Source organism: Dromaius novaehollandiae, chromosome 14 (assembly GCF_036370855.1).
Source record: "Dromaius novaehollandiae isolate bDroNov1 chromosome 14, bDroNov1.hap1, whole genome shotgun sequence".
Lineage (NCBI taxonomy): Eukaryota > Metazoa > Chordata > Aves > Casuariiformes > Dromaiidae > Dromaius > Dromaius novaehollandiae.
In genome coordinates, this window is record NC_088111.1 from 7,350,040 (window position 1) to 7,374,341 (window position 24,302).

General features: G+C 40.5%; 1 long non-coding RNA gene across 1 annotated transcript; it reads left to right on the forward strand.

Annotated features, from left to right (window-relative positions):
- Window positions 1–8,987: 8,987 nt before the first annotated feature.
- On the forward strand, window positions 8,988–21,932 carry LOC135329871 (uncharacterized). The gene is made up of 3 exons (XR_010391520.1): window positions 8,988–9,142; window positions 21,283–21,384; window positions 21,789–21,932. It is a non-coding gene; the product is annotated as an uncharacterized LOC135329871 (long non-coding RNA).
- Window positions 21,933–24,302: the final 2,370 nt, after the last annotated feature.

Below are 24,302 nucleotides of genomic sequence, written 5' to 3' on the forward strand. Positions count from 1 at the left end.
GCTGCTTTGCAGAGAGGATGGGTTGAGCTGTGACCTTTTTTTGCATCCGCTTGGCTCAGAGAAAATATTAGTAAAAGAGGCAAATGAGTAGTCAAGAATGGGCAACAAGTGTTGCTCGTCCCAGGCTGGGCGCTCAGCACAGATCGCTGGAGTGCGAGTGTCCCTCTTCCCAGCTACATGGAGACTCGCCAAGGCTCTACCTGCTAAAAAGCAGGTTTAAAATTAAGATCCTTTGTTCTGCTTTTGACAACCTGAAGTATTGGCTTTGATATGTTTTATCCAGCTACATAAAGAATACAGTCTCCATAAATGTGAAAGGTTACATTTCAGACAGCCAGGGAGTGGTATTACTTTATAAATATTTTGGAAAAGCCCAAGCCTTAGATAATGGTCCAGAAAGCTATTTGGGCCTGATCCAATACCTGTTTAAGTCAATGGGAATTTTTATATTGGTTTCAATGGGCTTTGGATCTGGCCTTCCCCAAACTGCTACTACAAAACAGCTCGCGAATGAAAGTTGGGCTACGATTTTCCTGCTCCATTTTGGTGAAGCAGCGGAGGGCGGGGGGGGGGGGGGCACGGTTTAAAGAGATAACTATATTAAAACCCATTTGGCTTCAGATGAAAGACAGAGCAAGCCTGTCGTTTTAAGTTTGTGCAGGACTTAGCAATTGCACTGAAACATTGGCAAGAGCTTAACTTGCATAAAATAACAAAAACATCTTTACCACTAAAACGCAATTTAAAAAGATACAAAGCAGGGAGGTAAAAGAGATTATGCAGTACGGTTCTTGAAAACATGGGAATTCTTCCTGGAATTAAAGAATATATCCGTGAACAAATCAGTTGAAGAAGATTTATGCTCATTCTGGGGTGGAGTAAAGAAGTTTAACTCCTTCATTTCCCATAGGGTAGGTGCTGACGGTTTGTGACGAAGAGCAACAACATCTGGCACTTGGGTTGCATGTATTTCTTGCCTCATGAATCCTCATGTGAGGTTCTTGACCTGCCCTCCTGGTTAAAAATAGCCCTTTTTCTATTTCTTCCAGAAAGGAAGAAATAGGCCATGGGAGGGCCTATAATTTTCACTGGATGCCACAGTTGAATTGGCCAGGATGAAGCAGATGTTCTCTATCACCTACCTGAAATAAGGTTTAATTTCCCCAGTGCCCAACCCTGCAACTGCACTCTACCAGCCCGTTTGCTCTCACACTGTGCATGTCAGGCTTGAGCCTGTCATTTCAAGTTCTGTGCCTGTTTTGTATGGAGCAAATAGCCACCAGATAGCCTCATCACTTATAATCTCACTGCATAGGAAAACATGAAACTGGAGTGTTAACTTAACTTCAGAAAGCTGATTTGGTCAAAGCTGATGTTACTAGGGCTGCAACGACCCTACCTCAAGACAAACCCCAAATCCACCCCAGATCTCCTTTTGTTAGAAAGCACAAATCCATTACACCAAACACCTTCCTGAGTTTGGATTTCATTACAGCTTGGCCTGGAGTTGGTGAAAGTTCTCCAGTGAGGTCAAATCTTTTCAGCGAACATTGGTGCAGATTGCAAAAACCCTACTAGGCAATAGATTTGCATAGGAAAATCCCATTGCAGCATGGACTAGCCTTCGTCAAGCACAAAGCTTAGACCATTCCAAATTAATTTAAAGCTTTACTTTTTGGCAGTTTAGTTCAATCCCTCTGCTGGATTGGCTTGAGCCAACCTAGATTTCAGCAGTCTTATTTGCCCACCAGGAGTCACAGGGCAGGGGTCTTTTTCTGGGGGAGAGGCTTTTTGCACAACAGCGCAGACAAACATGAATGGAAGTAGGTTAGATGTTATTTTAAAAATATGCCAGATTCTTATAGCTGTAGACTTTGCAAATAGAGTAGTTTAATCAAGAAGATTTAAGGATGTGCATGAGTTTAAATGAACCTTAACACCTTGAACATGCCCTTAGATCTGGCTCTTTCACCATTTCTCCTGGACCGCTCTTTTTCCAGGCAGCAGTGCTCGGGCAAACCTGCTGAGCGGGAGGGCTGAGGAACACAACGCAACGGTATCTGCCCGCATCGCCCAGCGGCTGAGACTCCAGTTGCCCAGCGGTGCATTGTTACTTACTTCCTCTTACGGGGTCCCGAAGGGAGGGGAGGAAGTGACTAATATGGCTGGCGTACTCCAGCAAAAAGAGCAAACGGGCTAAGAACTGCCATTTTGGGTAATTCCAGCTAGCACAGGCCATGCGGACACACGTCCTGTCCTTGGCAGCGGGCAGGGGCGGATGCTCAGGAGCATCAGCACGGGTTCATGGAGATCTGTCCCCGCCTATGTTCTCCCGCGCTGAGCAGTGGGCGATGCCAGGGATTTCCTGAGCTGGAGGGTGCTGAGGATCTCATTCAAGTTCTCCCGTCTGCTGAAGTCCGTGAGGAAATCTGGATTGGCGCATTGTTGTGTTCAGGCGGGAACAGGAAAGCCAACAACTTTCCTGGAATTAAAATAAAAATGAACGCATTGCTTATAAAAAATACTTCCGAGATAAGTCATTTGTAAAGTGCAGAGGGCTTTATGACATATAAGGCAATCTGTACTGAGGCAGCTGTGAGAAATGCAATTAGCTAATTGGCATTGTTTCTCCTAATTGCGATGTAAGAAAGCGATAGCAGTTAGGAAGGACTTGGGTGCTTGGCTGAGAAGGAACTGGATCATCCCCAGGAGAGCTGTTTCAGATAGGAAGCGGGAGTTCCCCCTTCCCGGTGTCGTTGTATGATTAGAGCGAAGAGTAAAGTCGAGCCTCTGCTCTCGCCCTGCCGCCCGGGAACGTAGCTGCGCCCTGGGGATGGGGTGAGGGAGCCTGCCAGCCTCCGATGGAGCAAGTCAGGAGATGGCGAGGAAAAAATATCCGGAACTTGGAAAGCAAAAGTTGCTTTTAATGCAGATTTAACCTAGATTTCCTCCTTTCTGGGAATGTTCTTGTTTCTACCATGTGTCATTGCTAGTGTCTGTATACCTCCCAGCCCAGCTTAGATTACATACCTAAACAGCGTAATGGTATTAAAGTGTTCCTTACAATAATTCACCGGGGAGGTTTCTGTGCGGTAGGCATCAAAAGGGAACGTTCAAAGGCACCAACAGGAAGATAACTGATCTCTAGGCCATTTTATTGCTTGTAAAACTTTATTGGAGGTAGAAAGAGCACGGATAGATAATGTTTTCACCATGAAATCATAGAGCATTATCTTTGTGTCAAAACAAAAATGAGTTCCTTTCTCCAAAGATTAACAGTTGGTACCAGCTGGTGCAGTATCACCTCAAGGGGGTATTATTATTATTATTATTTTTGGTTAAAGAATTCCATTTTGAATGGTGTCTACTGGAATTTACAGACCACCTATCTCTGGAATGCTTGCACAGAAGTTATAAATAAAATTATTTGCTAAAAATGTTTCCTAGTACAAACAAACTGGGTTTACCAAAGTAAATATACTGTATGTATTCACACATATTTTATATCGGTTACTGTGGTTCTTTTAACATTTGCTTGCAAGATAACATGGTGTGGGTACACTATGTATTTCTAACTTTTTCTTAGCATGGAGTGATGGCTAAAAACTGGGACACCAATGAAATAATTAATTTTAGTCCTCCTTTCACTTCTCTATCCACATAAGCATCTAAGCACCTTAAATTCATTAACAGATTTCATCCAGCAAATAGAGAGACTATGAGGTGGGGAAGTTATTTTATATAAGGGAAAACCCAGACAGGGTAGACAAGAATTATGCAGAATGAATGTTGCTCAGCTAGAGGTTGAATTCAAGTTCCCAAAGTCTCAGCCCTGTGTGTCCTCCAGAACATGTTATGTCTGTTGTATTTCTGGAAGAACTGATCACATAAGAGTTACTGCTGCTGGCATCTAAAATTAATGAAGGCAAAGATGTTTTCTCAGAGGATTCCACTCTTGATTAGATATGACCCGCTGGATTTTTCAGATATAGAGATGAAAATGGAGATCCGAGGAAAAATGGGCTGGCGAATATGAAATTTTTTTCACAGAACAATCTCATGCATGTTTTTCCTTCACCTTTGTGAATTTATTGAAACTGGTTACATTGCAAACCAAATTAATTCTCATGGTTTTGTGAGGAAGTATTACTTTTTTTCCAAATAGCAAGAAATTTAGAGTAGCTTGATGAGTTTTCCCTTGAAACTTCAAGTTATCAGAGAGAGAGCTTTGTGTGTACAAAGTTGTGCTATATATGTGTTCCAAGGTTTCCTCTTTGTCCTGCTTTGCTGCAAGTCCCTCACTCCAACCTTGCAGTGAACATGAAGGAGCAGCATTGCTTCACTTAGGGGAAGCTCCACTGACTTGAAAGATAGGACCCTCTATAGCCGTGATCAATTAGAAAAGAAAATAAATCAGCACATTGTGGTAACATTCTTGAGCATTGCACAGACACTGCAGACCCAAAAGTGTGTAGTCATTTTCTGCTCATTTCATGGTTTCCATCATATATCCCAGAATTTCTAACTCAGCCAGCATACTATGAGTGTGCTGAATGGACTCGCTGAGATGCCTGCCCTGAAGTGAATCACTTCCCTATATGGGAATCTTGTCAGCCAGTATATTGTATCTTTTTCCCTCTCACTAAGCAATGATTTTTAATAAAATACTCCTAATTCTATTTGTCTTGCACATACAATAACACAACCAAAGACTTATTAATTTCTGGTTAAAGCAGTGGATACTGGAGGCAATGGAGTTTTACTAGTTTTCAATTGCTGAGGATACGGCTTGATGCAATCAAGTTGTACATGCCAATAACACTGAAAGGTAATCACTGTTTTATTCCAATCACTATGTGCTTTTTTTCCTGGAGGAATCTTGCAACATGTGATTTGTAAAAATTACTTTTACATGTAATTAGCACAGCAAAGAATATTTTCTGAACTGTAACTTTTTCTCTAATTTTGATTTTTTAAGCAAGTCTAGCCAAGTCATAGCAAAGAACATAACATCAGAAGAAAGTTATTGCAACAAAGCTGGACTCGATGTCAATAAAATAATGCCAATATCACTTGGTAGGAGCAGAAATGCATAGGAATTCCCTCCTAAATCTTGGAAAAAAATGTATTTGTAAGAAACTGGAGGATTCAGAATTAATTTTAAATATTTTTATAGAGGACTTTCAGGGTAATAGTGAAAATAATATCAGTTTAAGAAATCTGAGTCAGTTCCTTATATGAATAAAATTCATTCAGCATACACAGCATGCCTTTCTGCAGAGGAAAATGATCCTTAATACATTACATGTTAGTTTTCACTTGGAAGGAGACAAAAGAAATTGATGGCAAAGCATATATATTGTAGTAATGCACACACACAGCTCCACTGTACATACTCTAAAGGGCAACAGTTCCCCTGATTTATGCAGCAAGTTCATTGGGCTGGTCTCTGTAGAGACAAGAAAACAAACAAAACGCACTGTGTTTCAGCAGTAACATAGATCTCAAAGAACATGGCAGACAAGACGCCACTAACTGCAGAGAGCAAGGAGGACACGGGACATGCATGCACATCACCCCCCGGGACAGCACCTGGCTGGCAGCCTCCGCTGCGGCAGCCAGATCCAGCCATGGAGAGCTGCAACGCCGGTGGTGCAAGAAGAGCTGCGGCTGGTTAGAAAGCGAGTCGACCAAAAGGACCCTCTCAGCTGGTGCCACGTCCTGGAAGCACACATGTGGGAAAGACTACTGAACCGCAGGAGGCAGCTGAGCCTTTCTGTTTAACAGCCACCGCTGGACAGATGCTCTGTCAGCTCATTGAATTAGTCTTGAACCTCCAGAGCCTTCACAGCTTTGTGTGGCATGAGGGAATGGTTTCCTTATTTGATAATGAGGGCAGTGAAATTACCTATATATTAAATTTTTCACCGATCCAAGCCGAAGTACAAAAGTGAAACACAATCTCCAGAGCCGTAATTTGACTCTTCATGATTTAAGCAGGATACAAGTGTCTCTGAAACAACATACTGCAAAGACGTCCCCGGACCACATTTTCAAGACACCTCCAGCTGTGAATCCAATGACTTCTGCCTGAAGAGATGAAAATGTGTTGTGTCCAAAAGAGCTGAATCCTAGTATTGTTTTGGATAGGCTTTTGAGCAGGGTGGTCAAATTGCTCAGCTCTGTCTTCAAAAGCAAGGGGATAGGTCTGAAGCTGGAGGTGAATGGCAGCTCCATGAGGCCAAAACAGGAGTGCATGCCTCATTCAGGATTCATCTGCAGTTGGAGAGATCGCAGCCCTGAAGGGATCCCTGAATCGATCTAGGCCAGTTTCTGATAACTTCACTGACATGACTGGCAAACAAAGTAGTTCCTTTTTCACTAGCTAAATTTGAAAAAGAGAAAAGATTTGACCAGTTTTGAATGGTAAGCAAAGATAAAGCGAGACAAAGAAGACAGATAAAGAAAAAGATTATTTTCTACAGTACTATAAAGTTTTGGGGCATACAGAGAGCTTCCCTTTCCCTCCAGAGCCATTACAATCCATTAAGTCAAGACCTCAGGATCTAAAAGCTGTAAGTAATTAGGCACTGCCTGAAATAAACCATTTTGCTGCTGTGCCTATTGTGTCAGCAACATTCACGTTAATGCAGAAGGACCTGCCAGAAGAGTTGATACGGTTAATAAGTCATGAGCTAAAATATTTTCTTCCTCCATAATTGCTGCTTTATGTTAGGAATTTGCATTTTAATAACTCCCTAATTGTTTATTTACTCAGTGTGGTCCACAGTATGCAATTTAAGGTGTTTTAACTGCGCATTTAATTGACTGTACATAATAGCTATTGGTGAAATGTATGTAATGAGGAAGACTATAAAATGTCTATTATATGTAAGTAATAGTTACTCAGGGTTCTTTTTAAGGAAGATTGTAAAAGTAATTAAAAACCTAAACTAACCTAATCACAAGAACCTCTACATTTTTAAGTGTCTTTATTTGTAAAACAGAGAAAAACAAGGCCTTCCAGAGCTAAAGAAGTTCAATCTCTATTTACATCATTGTGCCTCTTTTCCACCAGCCATTCTGATGGCCAGAGCTTGGCTCAGCAGTCTGGACTTTCATCCTTAACTGAATTTCCTTGCTATGGTAGGCTGAAGCCAGCCTTTTAATACTACCTGACATGCTACCTGAATTTTGTGGTTGAATTAATGATAATTGTGAACTCCTTAGCCCTAGATATATTCTACTTTAGTGCTGCTATAGCGTCTGGAAATTTCAGTTCCTGGCGTCGAGGGGCTCTAGTCACTTCCACAGTTTCTAGAAATAGCTGTGACCTGCTTTTCACACCATTTCTGTCCTTTCAGGCTAACCCGAGGTGGTAGAAACAGAATGCTATTGAAGTGTGTGCCTTTTTAGTACTTACTGCTTGGTAACGTCGTTTTTCCTATTTAATTGCAGGTTTCATGTTTATAGTACAAAGAAGGGCATCTTGTAAAGGCACCTTTTTATAGTGGACAGACCATAAAAGTGTAGGTAGGGGCTTCTTTTCCACAGTGGGTGACCCTGTGGCATTCAGAAATGCCTTGCTGCTTGGTTATCAAGTGGAGCTGTTTAGGAAAAGCAGAAAAAAAAAAAAAAGAAAATACAACCAACTCCTACTTGGTTACCTCAGACCAGACAGTATTTGGTCGTGTGGGACCAAATGTCAAGCTAGACAAAGAAGGCAAGTATATAGTGAGTTAGGCTATTGTGGAGAATGAGATGGAATAAAAACAACGTGGACAATAGTGACATTTCTGTCAGTCCAGTGGGTGCAACACACAGTGCCTTGCTTATTTGAAAAACTTGTGGGATGCGACTTCTAGTAGTTAGCATGACTGTTATTAAAATCTACTACACTGTATGTAAGCCATTAGCTTTCTTGTTGTTAATAACTGTAATTTTGTGAGTTAATTAGATGAAAATAATTTAATTAAAAGTTGTCCTAGATAGGATGATTATTGCACCAATTAAAGAGGATAACACCTTAATGTTCATCTGAAGCATACTTCTTTCTCACCTCTCCCCTTCTGTTGAAAGATTTAGCATATGACTGACTCAGTAAAACACTGATTCATTGATTCATGATTGGGAGAATGAGAAAGTTATTTTGAATAATATTAAATCTGCAACAGATTGATGCAAGTGACTCCCTGTGAGATTCTTCACACTGCAAATCAATCCATGTCTTCCAGTTCAGGGCTTCAGAGCACCAGCAAAACTTGCTTTTGTGTCACTAGGGCTCAAGAACTGTTTATTTTTCTTGCAGATAGGGTAGATGGTGCCTGTCATAAGTCAGCTGAGGTGAGGAGCTGGGGAAGAGGGAGAATGCAGTGTACTGCATACGAAAGCTGATAAAAATAATTCTTTTACATGGGGCCATGAACCATATGACAAAATAAGATCAAATGTTCAGACATCCTACTCCAATCACACAGACTCTTAAAAATTCAGGTTTTTCCTTTCATAGTATCAGCATCATCCTATTTAGCTTTACACTAGAAAGGTATGCATCATAGTAATCCCATTAGGTAGATAATATCCCTGCCCCTGTTCCTAGGGGAGAGTTAATGACCATCCCTATTGTTACACTCCTTTTGATTGCTTAGGAGACAAGAAGTAGAGGGCTCTTCCAGCCAGTAGATTCAGGTCACTGAAATTTAAGACCTAATTAGATCCTCACAGCTTTGGTCCAAAGCGCCTTGGAAGTATTAAATCATTAAGGTACTTAAGCCGATGACTCATGTAAGTCATGCTCTTCCTTGCAATCAGGACTCATCTACACTACAAATACAATAGGAGCAAGGGATTGAATTACAACATAGTTGTTATTGACCTGGTAAGAAAACAGTTAAAGCATGTAGGGTGGATGGGATCTGTGTAGTTTTTATTCCCTCTCATCTGCAAAAAATTACTATTTTCAGTTTTCTCTGTAGTCTTTTCAGAAGAGGACTCAGGAAAGTTAAAGAGAAACATGAATGCACTTGGAAAATGCTGGACAACTTCAGGAATGTTTCTGCTTGTGCAGACCTCTCTTCACTGAACAGCAGCAGACCTGACTAGTGTGGAGTACCAGCAAAGAGTGTGCCAGTTCTTTTGCCAGGTACCTATCAATGTCTACATCAAATTAGTTGAGATAATATATCCTTCCATGCTTTCATGTACGTGACCGCTGGCTGTTGTGCTCAAAGGTCAGTTGTTTTGAAGTGTGTATGCATATTTTGTGTATGTGTATTTAAATGTAACAATCTAATCCATATAAAGAATTTTTTCTTAAGCCTTCTTTAGAAGATTGTGCCGAAATGGGATTCGATGGGTCTTCATCTTTTGTTTAACACAATTTCTGTTCTATTAGTAGCTTTTGTAGCAGTGTGGCAGAAGTGTGTGAGAGTAAGAATGGTCTTCTGATTTAAAAAGTGATATAAATGTACGCCAAAGTGGTTTATACACTGCAAACCTAATACACATGAAATTCGGTGCAGCTGAAACAATAACTGAGGTGGAATTTACTTCAGAAAAGCCATGAGGAAGGGCCTAAATGAGGGTAAATAGGTCTCCCTATCCAAGAGCAGAAGACAGACTGATTGCTGCTGGTGGACCTCCTGGTGGATTTGAGGTCAACTCATGTGGATAAATTGCAACCACATTGCAGGAAGGGATGGGGTTTGGGAGGTGAGTAGTGGTGAGTATGGATTTATGCCTCTGATTCAGCAAATGTTCCTGGGCTGGACTAGAAGTCTCCCTGAGACTTTGATGTTAAGCAGTTACTGTCTGGTCAAAGAATACCTTTCATGTTTGCCCTAGGTTTCAGGTAGCTGTAGCCTGAGGTGAAAAGGGATTAAGTGGTTTGTGCAGGTTTGTTCATGAAATCCCTGCAGGTTTTGAACTTCTTGGTCCTTATCCAGTGAATTTAACCATGAAGCCACCTTCTTTTCTCAGCTAGTCTGGGAGTCACTATATAAGTGGGATGCTTATCAGGTTGCAAAATATTACCGAGCATTGAGAGGATTGGTGGAAGTGTCTCATAAGTGTGCTGGAGAATCAACATTGCATTACTGGAAAAAAAGCCAATTTATCATCAAAATGGACTTTGGAAGGGCAAAATCCCTGCTTCCCTCATTTCTCTGACTATTTCTGTGTGTGACATAAGATTATGAAGAAAATACATAATTAAAGTTCAATTACAGTCAGATCTCTGTGTTTCATGAAAGAAGAATTTTTTTAAAAAAAAACAAAAACAAAAAAACACTCTAAAGAAAGAAAACAAATCTCAACCTTCCCTGAAGCTCAGTTTCTCAGTGAGGTTACAGCAGGTGTTTAGTACAGCATTAAGGTTTGTTAAGGTTCCTAAAGATAGAGAAAACTGGCCAGATGCAGATGGAGAGCTTTGGACAGCTGTTTCATGAACCATTTTGACACATGGTCTTTTAGAAGAAAGACCATAGGAGATGAAGTGGGTGACTTCACTCCTGGTGTGGAGAAAGGCTTTTGAAATGAACTGAAAGAGCAGAATTAGCAGCTCGGTATTAGTGTTATGTGTCTTAGCGATAAAATCTAAAATTAAAATTCTGACCGCTACCTCAAAATTCCAGTGCACCCATTCTCCTTGGAGGCTTCTTTCTGATATATCCTGAAGGGGGAATCTCTTTGCAGGTCTACTACTGGAGGATGCTGTGGCACTTCTGTTGGCGCTTTGACTCCATTTTCAAGGCAAGGGAAATTCTAGTAAAACTTCAAGATCTGTGAAAGTGCTTTATCTCTTATTCATCACCCTGCTGGTGTCCAGCCTTGAAATTCCTAATACTCTTAGTGCTGGGGAAACAACTTTTGTCCTCCTCAAGTTCACTCAGAGCTCTTAAGAGATGGAGTGCAAGACTCAATGGGTCAAAAAGGGAGGGTTCACTAGAAGCTCCCCTATTTATAGCTGTGATGAAATGACAGGGCTCTTTTCTCAGCTTATGATTTCATGGACCATGAACATCCATTTCTTGCATGGTAAACAGAGCCAAAACAATTACAAAGATCCATAATAAAAACACTGAAAAGACAGACCACGAAACTTTAACTTTTGTGGAAGAACTAACGTCTTATACAATAGTGATGTATGCTCCAAATCAGGAGAAATGCCTGCTAACATTTTAATGTTGAAATTCTAAGTAATTCCATTTTTCAGTAAAGTCACTGGCATCTGGTATGTTATTAAGTAACTCAGTAGAGATCTGTTAAATGCATAACCTCCCTACACAAAGGATACATTCTTCTACCAGGTTTCTTCCTTTAACCCTTACTTCCCTTTGGTACTTGCACTCTTCACAGTTGCCAACCATGATTTTGCAAAGTTGGTAGAAACACTTCAATGGGATAAACCACCCCATGTGCTCCCTGCCATCCTCACAGGTTTATGCTCATAGGCTCTATTGCTTTCAGTCTGAAACTTCCCTTTGCTTTCCTATGACTCTTACTGATTTGGACTTCTTTCATAAGAAATACCTAGAGATTTCACTCTGACAAATGGTAAACGTCAGCCCACCACAGCACGTGACCACCACATGGCATAATGGCAGAAGATGATGATTAAGGAGATGACAGGCCTGAGGTTTGTTTTAGTCTAATCAGAGTATGAGGGAGTGGCATTCATAAAAAGCGAAAGATAACTGTCATGTAGGAAATCGTTTCTGTAGGGAATGGCTGATAAACTCTTCTTATTTATCATGTAAAATGGTGCAGCAGATCCTAGAGGTGTCATTTTGGCTCTGGATCTGTGCTCCCTTGAATACTGCTGGCTGATTTTTGGATGGAAGTCCAGCAAGCACATGCAGCTCAGGCAAAGCATTCTCCTAAAGGCAGAATCTTATCTGGACCAAGATTTTCTTTTGAGCTGTGATAAAAGTATATCCTAGACTCATGTTATTGACCTACATTTAGCTTTTCTGCAAAGATAGAGAGGTGTTTGCACCCAGGATGGGTCAGTTCGCATCAATTCCAGTATCTTCCAGCCAAAACCGCAGCTGGAGTTAGATCAGATGAAAGCTAGCAAGGATAATATAAGGATGACTATTAGGATGGGTAGAGTCTCAGTGTTCATTGGTAGAGAAACAGATGGCACGACTTCATAGCCACTTTTGTATCATACGATGCAGAAAGACTTGTCACACTAATGTGGCTATCAGGAGAAAGCTAAAGACCTGCTAGTCCTTCAAGTACATCCTCCCATGGAGAACACCAAGATTATCTGCTTTTAGGCCATGCCTACACTTTGGTTTTTGTGCTGAAGTCTGGGTTCATTCCCCCTGTGTAAAAGGAGAGGAATCACTGGTGTCAATACTGCTTGTTGGGACAAAGCTCAAAGAGTGAGCTAATCATCCCTTGTCCCAAACGCCCATGCCTCAAAAGGCACCATGTCTAAGGCAACCTGAGAATTCTGGACCGCTGTGCAAGCTGGAGCCAGGGCTAATGTGCTCATATAACATCCTTGTCACTGTGCTTCTGCCTGGGTCTCTGCAGCCCCTCCATTCCACATTTGTACTTGTGTTATCCAAATAGCCTGAGAACATCCTCCTTTGAGAGTGGAGATCTGTGGAGACTCTGACTGCAGCCTGCTCTGTGTGGGTTTGAACTGTGTCCATGAATGATGGATAGCTCTGTCATTTGTTTTTCCTGCTGCTAAAAGACCTATTTTAAGCTCTGCTTTGTGCCAGGTGCATTATCTAAATTAGGGACCCTAATGATCAAACTAGTAACAAGCAAAACCTAACTGCATTGTAAATAAACACCTCCTCAGACAAACAAAGATTGCAGCAAGTGCAGCATGCTCCTGAGATGTTAGAAACCTCAGGATGGAGGTCCCACTTCCTCACCGAATGGGAAGAATAAACTATGATGCCATTGACACGAGAAAAGGCCTTCACCAACACATGGGAAAAGACAAATACAGGGATCTACTGGATGTGACGGGTGGAGAGGATGTGGCCTTCTAAGCTTTCATCTCTTCCCTGCTGGTTGCAGAGCAACCACAAGTCTTGCAACAGCGGAGGAACTTTAAGGCTTTGAGTTTCTACGATACCCCTGATGCACAAAATCTTGTGCACATGGCACCTACCATCATGAAGAACAAAATTTGTAAATCTTAATATTATCTGAAATGGTGTGAATGGTAGCTGGAGAAGGTTGCATGAGTGGACACAGCAGCTCAAAACCTGTTCTTGTCTGAGACAGAGACAGCAGGATGTTAACATTAAACCTGTGTCTTGCTCTCTTCCCCACAGGAGATAAAAGCTGATCTAATTATCATGTGTTCATTACGAGGAGGAGGAATATTACAACTATTTTTAGCTGGTTATAGCAGTGACCCAGCTATAGCAGTGACCCAAAGAGTGAAACTGGCCCTGAATAACGCAGGCATTTAGTACCTGTCTTAATAAAAACACTGCATATTTTGGCTGTAGAAGAAAGAAAATCAGCATCCTTAATATTAAAATTAAGGAAGGAAAAGAGGTTCTATAGACCTATTCTACTCTGTACAGCACCTGCAACAACTGTTACTCATGGTGTTTATATATTTTATCTGTACAAGTGTTAAAAAAAATCCAGTGAATCAGAACTAATCGAAGGTTAAATGTGTACCAGCTAACAGCGAAGGTCTGAATGTATCCGTAATTGATGTAGGGAGGGAACTGTGCAATTTACTCTAACTGTGGAGTGATTGGAAACAGCTTGTTTGGTGCTTTTGAGTGTTTTTCCAACAGCATGACATTTTTCCTTAATAGGAAGTTTGTATTATATCATATGTCTCCAATCTTCGTTGTTCTCCCACACCCCAGTATTTTGATGCATCCATTTGCACACCTTAGAAGACCCTGATCTAAGGCTATAAGTCAGAGATCTTTCTCATGGACTTCAGTGTGGCTTGAATCAAGCCCTAGACATTTTCTTTTCCCTGATAATTCTTTCATAAAATATTTGATTTTTCTTTTTTTTCATTGCTTCCTATTTTGTTCCAGACCCAGCTAATGCTGAAATCTCGTCTTCCCCAGTCATGGAAGACACACCTTCTGGGTCTTAATCTTAACTAGAAATGATCCGGGTTATTCATAAACTTTTCTGTAAATACATTCCTAGCAGATGTCTGCATAATTAGTCCCTCATGAATATGGTATCTCATGGCTTTGGATAAAGCATCAATCGATCTATGAAATATTCTCAAATCCAACTGGACTGTAGTTTATATCTACTGAGTTTCTCTTTGTTTTCTACTCCATGCATTATATTTGGATAATTTCATCAATCCTGTCAATCAATGTTCTGAGATTGCACTCTTCAAAATTCACAGAAGTACTAAGAATTATCCAGTTAGCTTTGATTTGTACCATGTACTCCAGGGCATAGGTAATTTTCTCATTTAATAATGATTTTAAAATGTTTAAAATCTAAACAAAACAACAAGTTCCTACTCTTGTATTCAGGTGTGATTTTTTTCCCCCCTCTTTATGAGACGGGAGTAATAATTATATAAGCCCTTAGGCTGGAATACATGAGCGTTGAAGTGAATTATGACATGAGCAGACTGCTAAAGAAAGCCACAGTTATTTTGCAGAAATGGGGTCAAATTCTTCACCACAGTAACCAATTGCAATGCTACAGAAGTCAACAGAGATACCTGTCTGCTAGATTTGGTCCATGCAATCTAATATAAACTTGAGATTCTAGCATTGTCATGCTTGTGTGCTCTGTTGCCAAGCTAATAATACTAAAACAACATGATAATTGTTTGGTTTTACATTGCAAGTGCACCTCTAACATTTTGTGAAATAATGGGAACAAAATAAGAGATGACTCAAATACACAAACATAAAATGTGTGGTTTCCAGATTCAAAATATAAAGGGGGAAAGAAAAGGAATTCTAAGGCTGAAATAGTTTGACCAAAGATCAGAGAAGTCAATGGGAGTCTTTCCATTTTTCTTTCAATGAGATTTAGATCAGATCCCTTTGGGGAGTCATAATGAAGTTTATTTCCATTATAAATATATAGTTGATATGTCAAATTATACTACCATCATGAGAAAAAGATTATACACAGAGTCACAGCCCAGCTGAATTTCACACAGAAGAAAAATTATATTAAGTTTCGATTGCCAAATTCTGAAGGGAACGACAGTTGACAAGGAAAACACTCATACTTCTTAGATACAATCACTAAATTTTATTCTTTTTGTGGTGATAAGTCTACTGCATTCACTAATCAGTAATCCATCCCTCTTAAAGACTGAGCTCTACTGACCTTTCCGCATATCTTCCTTCTGATCTTAATGTCTTAACTGGGGGAAAAAAAGGAGTATGTTTTTATACTGAAATGGTCAATTGCTAGTGGAGTTTGGGGAGGTGTACTAGTTGTGAGTAACCCATTCTGGGATAAAAATGAATTTGTTTGTTGTCTCCATGCATATTTTAATACAATGACTAGACTGATTTATAAATTAGCTCTTTTTTCCCTACAGTGAAGACAAAGCACTGATGCAAAGGTAATTTACTTCTGACAGTCATAAGTTAAGCTGTCTAGTTCATGGCTTTCATTCTCTGAGTGCTATACATATGTAAACCAAAATCTACTTTAAGATGAACCACAGCTTCTGTGAAGACCTCTGTGCTTAAAAGATGTACATAAATAACAAACACTGTTACACACAGCATTGATATAGAAAAGATCCTTTGACAATTTCTAAAATCAGAATCTCTTCTTTCCCTGTTGAAACATGAAGTGATCAACATACTTTCATCAAGCACTCCCATTTCAGAATTTTCAGCCATCTCTACTAATTTATGAACTTAATTTGGTTTTGGTGGGTGGAATTCTCATTAGCCTCAGAGCTGGTTGACATGCTTTGATTGCTGAGATTTTGACTTTGTATTTCAGTTATGTGAAAACAAGCACATTTGTTTGTTTTTCCAAATGACCCTCCTGAAATTCTATCTCCAAACTAAAAACATTCTAACCCAAAATGATAAGATAAAAATGCCCCTAATTTTAAGGGATATCATTCATTTCAGTTTTAAGAGGCTAAGCTCTCCTTAAATTTCTTATTCTGCCATTTTTGTATGCACTGGCTGGTTGGAAAAAGGACGTAACAGAATGACAGTTAAGAAGAAAATTACAGCAATGGGATGCTGCAGTGTTGTTTAACTGTCTGTCTCCTGGAGTCTTCAGATGGTGACTAGATGCCTACAGATAAGATGTTTTTTAATCAAGGAGTTACAGAACTTAGTAGTTGGAACGATGTGGAGTGAGTCATACAGTAGATCAAACCAGATCATCTAATGAAATCTTCAGTCTTTAGGATGTGTCTAGAGGACATCCCTCCGAATTCAGGTATTAATGTTTTGCAACAAAAGAGCTAAAGACTGGATCTTCCTAAACCAGTGTTCAGTGGGGAGAGGGGTTTTGGGGACCCACGTTTTGTTTTTAGAAGACCTAAATATTAGACCTGATTTAGGAAAATGCAATAGAAGACACTGGCTGAAATTCTGGCTCTGCTGAAACAGTGTGGGAGTTTGGATACAGTGGGGCCATGTTACCACCCTGTGTGTCAGTGGGAAAATTGCTAATATGCAACAAGTGAAAAGGATACAAGATATTTAGCCCTAGGAAGCAAAATACAAAAGCCTCAGATACCTACCTCCCCCCAGTAAAAGAGATTAGAGTCCAAAAAGGAGAGTGACATCAAATATACTGGTCTTCCTCAGCAGAAGACTTTTGTGAGGCAAGATCTTTTTTCTTCTAATATATAGTTTGGTAACTGAGGGCAGGAGAGATCACATAGCTTGAACAAAATGATACTCGCAGAAACATCCAAGATGATATTCCACTCTTCACCAGCAAAATTCACTGGCAATACCATCAGACCCTTCTTGGTGTAACCTGCTCTGAACCCCTCTCAGAACTGCTGTTCTGACTTACCCATGGATCTTCCAGCTGGAATTGCGCTACAGGAAGAATTCATGCAAGAGGGTAGCTAATAAGCCCACAGTCATCATGACAGTCACATCATGTGTAATTTTAATTACAGGAAACAGGAGGAAAGGGGGGGAATCTTTTGGAGTGTTTTATTGTAATTTAAGTAGGCTTCTAAGATACGAGAAGCCGGCAATAGTGTCAGAGGTTACGAGGAGTTTTAGTGCAATCGTGAATCCATATTTCTCCGTCCTAACACATGATCTAGGAAAAGGGCAGCCAGAGGTAAGTGGCAGAACCAGGAGGAGAAGGAGCGCTATTAGCAGTCTCTGGTTTGTCTCTCGGTGTTATCAGATTGTAACTTCACAGTAGCAGCCTCTATTGCAAACTCCTTGCAGTTTTCCAGATTAGCTCTCAAGCCTGCCTCCCTGCTGATGGGAAATTTCAGACACATTAAGGCAGCTAACGAGGCAGAGGAGCAGTCCTTTCGGGCTGAAGTGAACTGTGTGTGTTCCCCTGTGCCGCAGATTGGTTTCGTTTATGTGCAAGCTCTACAAATTCCCTGTGGAGACGGACTAGGTTAATTTGCCCTTTATATTAGGAAAATCCCAACAAAGATCAAGACTATGCTGTGAATGTTTGATGGGCACCTGTCTTTTTTTTTTTTCTTTTTCCTGATTGTTTAAGATTTCATCTGTTGGAAATGTATTTCAAACAGCTATAAAATCAATCCCCACTTGACTACTTCATGCTGGTATGCATCCCAAATAATGCCGTTGAATGAACTGAAATAATTTGGGATAGAACTCTGCACAGCAGAACACAATTGCTCCACTGAGATTATTCCAGTTTTACATCCACTTATGAAACTACAGTGGAAATCTGTCCACTGGTAAGTTTTGAATTATTATTTTAATTTATTTTTTGCTTGTCAACCAGCTATTCCAGCATTTTAGCTGTTATTTCCTGTTTTAATCCATCCAGGGTGCAACTGATATTTTTTCTTGCGATTCCCAGGGCAAAGTGAAGAAAATGGGCATCAATTTAGATTCTCTCTGCCAGGAAACATATAATAATGTTGTCAGTCTTAAGAAAACTCTGCAGCAGCAGGCTCAGACAGCTACAAAGTAGAGCACATGCATGGATTTGTCATCTTGCCTTGCTCTTAAACAACATTGGCTTCTTTGTCAATTGTAAGAAAACAAGGGGGAAAACCCCTTGGAGGTGAGCCACGCATTTATTTGCTCCTGAGCTGTGACAGCAATGTTGGCTGCCATACAATCCTTTTTTTAGAAAGGAGGTGAGCATCTGTGCAACTTGTTCCAAAAAGTCAACAGAAATGTTTGACAAATGCGTTTTCTTGACACATGTTGACTTGTACCACGTGAGGACAGGATGTGTGTGACCACATAAATCCTATGCTCGTGACAGATCATGACTGGCTGCCTGTCCTCTCCAGCTTCACCCCTAGCATGAAGATGCCATCAAGTGTGGAAGTGGTGCACGTATGGCCAGAGGTGCCCTCCCACACCGCTGGCAGGGGGAGCAGCAAATGCCAGTAGCTAGGTGGGCAGAAAGCTCCTTCCTGCTCTTCTGTGCCAATACCCACTATTGCCTCTCTGTTTCAGTCAGTGGTTTCACATGACTAAGACTTTCATTGGCCTTTCACAAACTTCAGGGCACTTATCACCTATTTAGCGTCTGGAACAAATCAAAACTTTTTGAGCTTATCTTCCTTCACATGTGCTTATTCAGAAAATAATCTTTCATAATGGGTGCACAGGCAGCTGCTTTAGGTTCTGTCTCAGGGAAGAAGTTGGCCTATGCTCCTTGGTGGGAAGAGTAAGGCCATACCCTTTTAGCCTCCAAACCTTGCCGCAATCATAAATGCAGCAATGCAGAGCTGGTTGAAGCAGCGGTAGCTTGCTGATACTTCCCCTGTCATTGTGAGGTTGCTATTTTCTATCACTGCAGCTAAGCTGTTTGATATGGTGTGTGTGTCTTCACATTCTTCCTTTGGATGCTCAAAGCGCTAATGCGGGAATAGCGTTGCACAGCAGAATGTCAGACAGTGCAAATATGCTGGTGCTTCCAGTAAAGTTATGACCTGGTGAAGACCCTGAGCCCAAGTCATCCACTCATGAGGGATCACAGGCTGTAGTAATTGGCCTTATTTTTGACTGCTGTAAGTAATGGCATTTTGGAGAATTAGGGGACGGTAGTATCACTTTGCTTAGTACCTTGCTGCATTCACTGGCTCTCAAATATAATTTTACCTGAGAGTGGCAGGTCCTGCTGACAGGGGACACATATCTATCTTTACTCCACCTTTTTCCTATCTGCAGGGTGCCAAGAGATTTGGTTCTATCTGTATCTAGTAGCTGAGTGAATACTAGATCTACGGTACCAATGTCAAATCTGATTTGCAGCAGCACGTCACTTGAAATGGATCCTCTTTCACTGAGGATAGGTATCAATGTACTTCCTTTCTCCACTCTCCTAAAGGACAGAGATTCAGTCTGTGAACAGAAATGCATAGGAAAAAGGGCAGTAAAAGCTCTGGCATATTTTAATTTTGATCTAGAATACCAGCTTCCTGCAATGCCTGTTTCCAGCACGTCAGTGGGAAGAAGGAGTCTTCAGAAGTACTGCTATATCATGTTGTAGATTATTCAGTATTTTTGCCTTCAAGTGCTTGCAGACATCATAAAAATATTTTCCTCTAACTGAAAAAAAAAAAAAAAAAAAAGAAAGAAAAAGCTTTTCCCCATTTGATTCTGTGCTTTTCTCAGACTGTATGTGGAAAAACAAAGCTCAGTGCTTCAAGACATCACTGAGGTGGTTACACTCCTCTTCCTCATCAGTCTCAGAGACCGGACCATCCCAGGGACTAAGCAGTGAGTGGTCTGATTGACTTCTGAGAGCAGTTTATCAGGTGTGACACCAGCTGGCAGTGACTTAAAAATTCATCCCAGGACTCTTCAAAGAGACACCGAATAGTCTAAATCCCAACACAAGAGTAAAAGAATAACACCTGAGGAGCAATGCTTCCACAGCAGCATACCCACTACCCATCCAAATGCTTCACAGGGTGCATGGTGTCATTTTCAGTGCCCCAACAAGCATATGGTAAGAGGTTTGGTAAGCCAGTGTGAATTCTAAAATGTAAAAATGTGTCTGAGTCAACCCCTAATGAGAAAATACCTCTGAACCACTCCAATAAAACTCCCACAACCTGTATGACTGTTTTATATTGCCTTCAGATAATAAAATAGTCTCTTGTAACTACCTTGCTGTTCAAGTGGATGTAGTTGCATACTGACGGAGTATGAAAATGAGTACTGGTAATACTGCTGCTGCAAGTCTTGGTGGCACAACACATTTCCCTGAAGAAATGAGTGTCACAGGTGGTGGATGAAGTCGAGATGAGTGACGCACTTCCACACATATTAGCAAATACTTTGCCCCAAATAAAGCCACTCCGTTTTAAAGAAAGTCTCTGCAAAGGAAGGGGAAGAAATACTGCTCTCCACTTCCTTTCTGATGCATTAAGAAGGCTGGAGATTTCCCCACTCTCCCACTTGTATTCAGAAATTCAGTTCCTCCGAAAGCCACAGATAGCATGAAAAGTCCATTTCTAAACCTCCTGTATGGAGGTAGGTTTTTGTGAGGAACCCCACTGGATCCCAACACCAAATGATGACCAACAAAATCAATGCATGTAATAGCACAATGATGAAGCAGACCAGTTCTCTTAGTGTTGCTTCAAGTCATTTACAGAGGCTTATTCCCCACAGATGTCCCCACCAAGGGTGCCCAGAGCTACCAGAGAACCCTGTAAAGCAGCTGAGATCAATTGCCAACATTTTAGGATGACCCTAAGCGTAAGTCAGGGCCTCTCAAACTCAAGAGCCCAGGATAAACTGCATCACATATTCCCTCTCCTCTTGCCCAGGCTCTCCTGGATCCCCAGGAGCACCATCCAGCTGGCACACACTCTGTCACATCTCCAGGAGATGCTGTGGTGCTCCAGACCCCAACCCATCCACATCACAGCTAGTCCTAGTCTTGATTTAATAGATTAAAATAAATAATCATGATAGAGAATTAACAACCAGCCAATTGAGGTTTAGAAAGACCAGAAAAGTCATCACAGAGCTAAGGAGCTTTCCATAGCTTAGACTGGAAAAAAAAATGTCAACATGTGAACAATATTTAGCTTCTAATCCTTCTCTATCCCTTGCTCAGTTTCAGTGAGAGAAAAAGATCTTTGCATCTCTCTTTTATATTTCATAGGTTTCCTCATTAATCTTGTATTTTGCCTTGGGTGAGTCCAGCTCTGTTCCCATTCAGCCTCTGGGCCGGGTCCTTGGAAAATATTTTCTGGATCTTCAGCAGGTATTTTTCTCCCTCATTTCAGTTTTCATTCCTCTCTGTCCTTAGGAAACTCATTAAGGATCAAGTACAGTTTAATTAAAATATAGTTCTTATTTATAGCATTCTCCCCTCCCCCCATCTCCACTGTATTTTTCTCAGCATATTTTATTTTCACCAGCTGTACTCTCATCTCAAAACAACTTTCCAACACTGTAACTCCATCAATGTTAATGGAGTTAGCTGGCATTCACGGGGAGAGTAAAAGTCCCTGTTTTATGCCTCTTTATCATTTAACCCATAAAAGCTGCACTTTACAGGTTCTGTAATCTTTCAAGCTTTCCTTAATAAGTAACACTTACGCTTGTCACAAAAATGTAACCTTTGGATTATACAAGAATAAAACTTTCTTTTGCCTTTTCTTCCAGGTGTCCATATGTCTGCAGTGGGGAATCTGGCCAGCTCTCAGAAACTACCTCTCCTCCAAGAACTGCATACTGAGGCAAATTCCCAGCTTATTAAAAAATAGTTTTGTTATTTTGCCATCTTGTTTGTTCTGCAATACCATGGTATTTTTGCCCTCTCTTTTTATTTTGCTTCTGGCTTCTGAAAAAAAAAAGGAAAAGAAGAAAAAAAAAAAAAGGAAATTCTTAAATATATCTTCATTATGGGCTTCTCTGTGTCACACAAAATGCCAGTGCCACTTTCAAGCTTCTCTAGGAATTGATAGGAACTTCCCAACATCCAGATGCTGTTTGTCCAGTGAAGGGCTGTCTGCACAAAGACCTTCACAGGAGATCCAAATGAACTAAAAACCTTAAAGTACATTATTCAGCTTCTCTTCAGCTCCTAACAGAAGCACCTTAACTTCAAAGCAAATTAAATCAGAAGTGCAATGGCTAAAACTTGAGTAACATTGCCCCAGTGTTTAATGTGGTCCAAATACTCCAGTTTAGGTTAGTTGTTTTAATTTTCCTGAGTGATTCCTGAGACTACTTTTCAATTCAGTGATTTTTTGATAGAGGTTTGCCTCAGCTTATAACTTTCAGGCTATTTTTCTAGCTTTCCAGGTTAAACTCAGTTCCAAAATAAAGCTAAATTTTGTGATCTGTGGCTTGAGCTAATTAGTCTAACATGACACTGACTTTTTTATGGTCACTCATTTTATATTTTTAATTACACCCCATCCTTTATTATTATTTTGAAGGAAAGGACTGACATACAGAGAGCAGAGTGGCATACATCTTTTATTTTTTGAATGCCAGAAAAAACCTCCGGAATTCAGTTAAAACTTTTTTTTTCCTTCACCTCTAATATACACTTGCAAAAAAATTAAAGGACAGTGTGATATTTGATCATGAATCATCAAAATGGCACCCAGACTCCATGGTACAACACAACAGACAGTTACATAGTTATTTGCAACTTCATTTAATTGAATTTTGCAACGCGGTTTCACAATGCCACTTTCTATTGCTTATTTTTTAAGAATCCGGTTGCTTACTACTTAAAAATTCCAATTAGGCTTCTGAGGGTAGACTTTCAGTTCTCCCTGCTTCTAGCTTTTCATAATCTTTCACCATGCCACATATCCTCAGTGCCCCGGGCTAAGCTATCTGAATAGCACATCCACGGATGTTGTTTGAATAAGGGAGTTACACCTCCCAATCATAACACATTCTTATCCTTTTACATAACGCAGCGAACCGACAGCCTGATTCAATCATTGACAGTCTTTGGTGTCTCCTAATTGCACAATGGTTATGGTTTTAATACCGCCTCCATTAAGGCCGCTGCGTTCTTCCTACTCTACCATAGCAGAGCCACAAAGATTCGCGTCAGTCAACTGGTAACAGCGCTGTTTTGGTAAACTTTTCAACCCATTTGACGAGCCATAGAGCTACACTGTGGGAAGAGCTCGCTCTCCCTTAATGGCCTCAATGGATTCAGCACAGAGCTGGGAATACGAGTGTTTATGAAAGGAAGAAAAGTAAAAAAAGGTTTTACTGAGAAGTATGATGTCACCCAGATCACAGCCTATTTCTGGAACTAAGCTGTGAAACCCATGATACATTTTGACACATAAATGTTGCCAAGTAAAACTGATAATATATAATTGTTAATACGGTCACAGCCAACTGTTTTTCAGATAAGGAGTTAAACTCTTCTATGCAATATAGTATTTGTGGAACGTAGCACCTAGTTGGTTCCATGCTTTCATTGGCTCTGGGATTACTTCCTATCATATTTAAATAAAAAGACTAGATTATTGGGTACCATAAGAACAATGGATTGCTTAATGGTCTTATGGCACTTATCTTAAGTCAATACAAAAGTTTTGAGTTTCTAAGGCTATGTCAAGGGCAGTGAAACAAGGGCTGCATTCAGTGAATTAGTCATTTGTTTATTTTTTAATGCCCATTTAAGTATCTTATTTTGGGGTCTCAGATATACTTACACAATTCAGTTAAATACCGATTAATTTTCAAAAAAATTGTGTCTGTCTGAGAAACAAAATCTGATAGAAAATATTAAGGTTTATTATGTGCAATTTGTTCTAGATAACAGTAATGATCAAACAACTTCCTCCTCCCTGCCACAGTACAAATTGCCCTATGATAGAGGTCTATTTTGTATAGCATCCTTCATATGAGCTTTGTTCCTAAAAGCTTGACGGGGCTCCACGACGTAATTATAGAGTTATTAGGAGCAAGTAATATGAGAAAAGAAGAGATACTAAAGAGGTATAGATATGGAAGGGAAGGGATGAGTTCAGATATGAGACAGAGAGGGACTGCAGCCAAGAGACACATGAAAGCTGCTCAAAGGGACTCAGGATGCGACAGGGAAGAGCCTTCACTTAAACCTCAAGGAGTGCAGGGGACCAGTGGGGGACTGAAGGGTGAAGTCTGGGCTTGAAACGGAAGTTGAACACCTCTCTG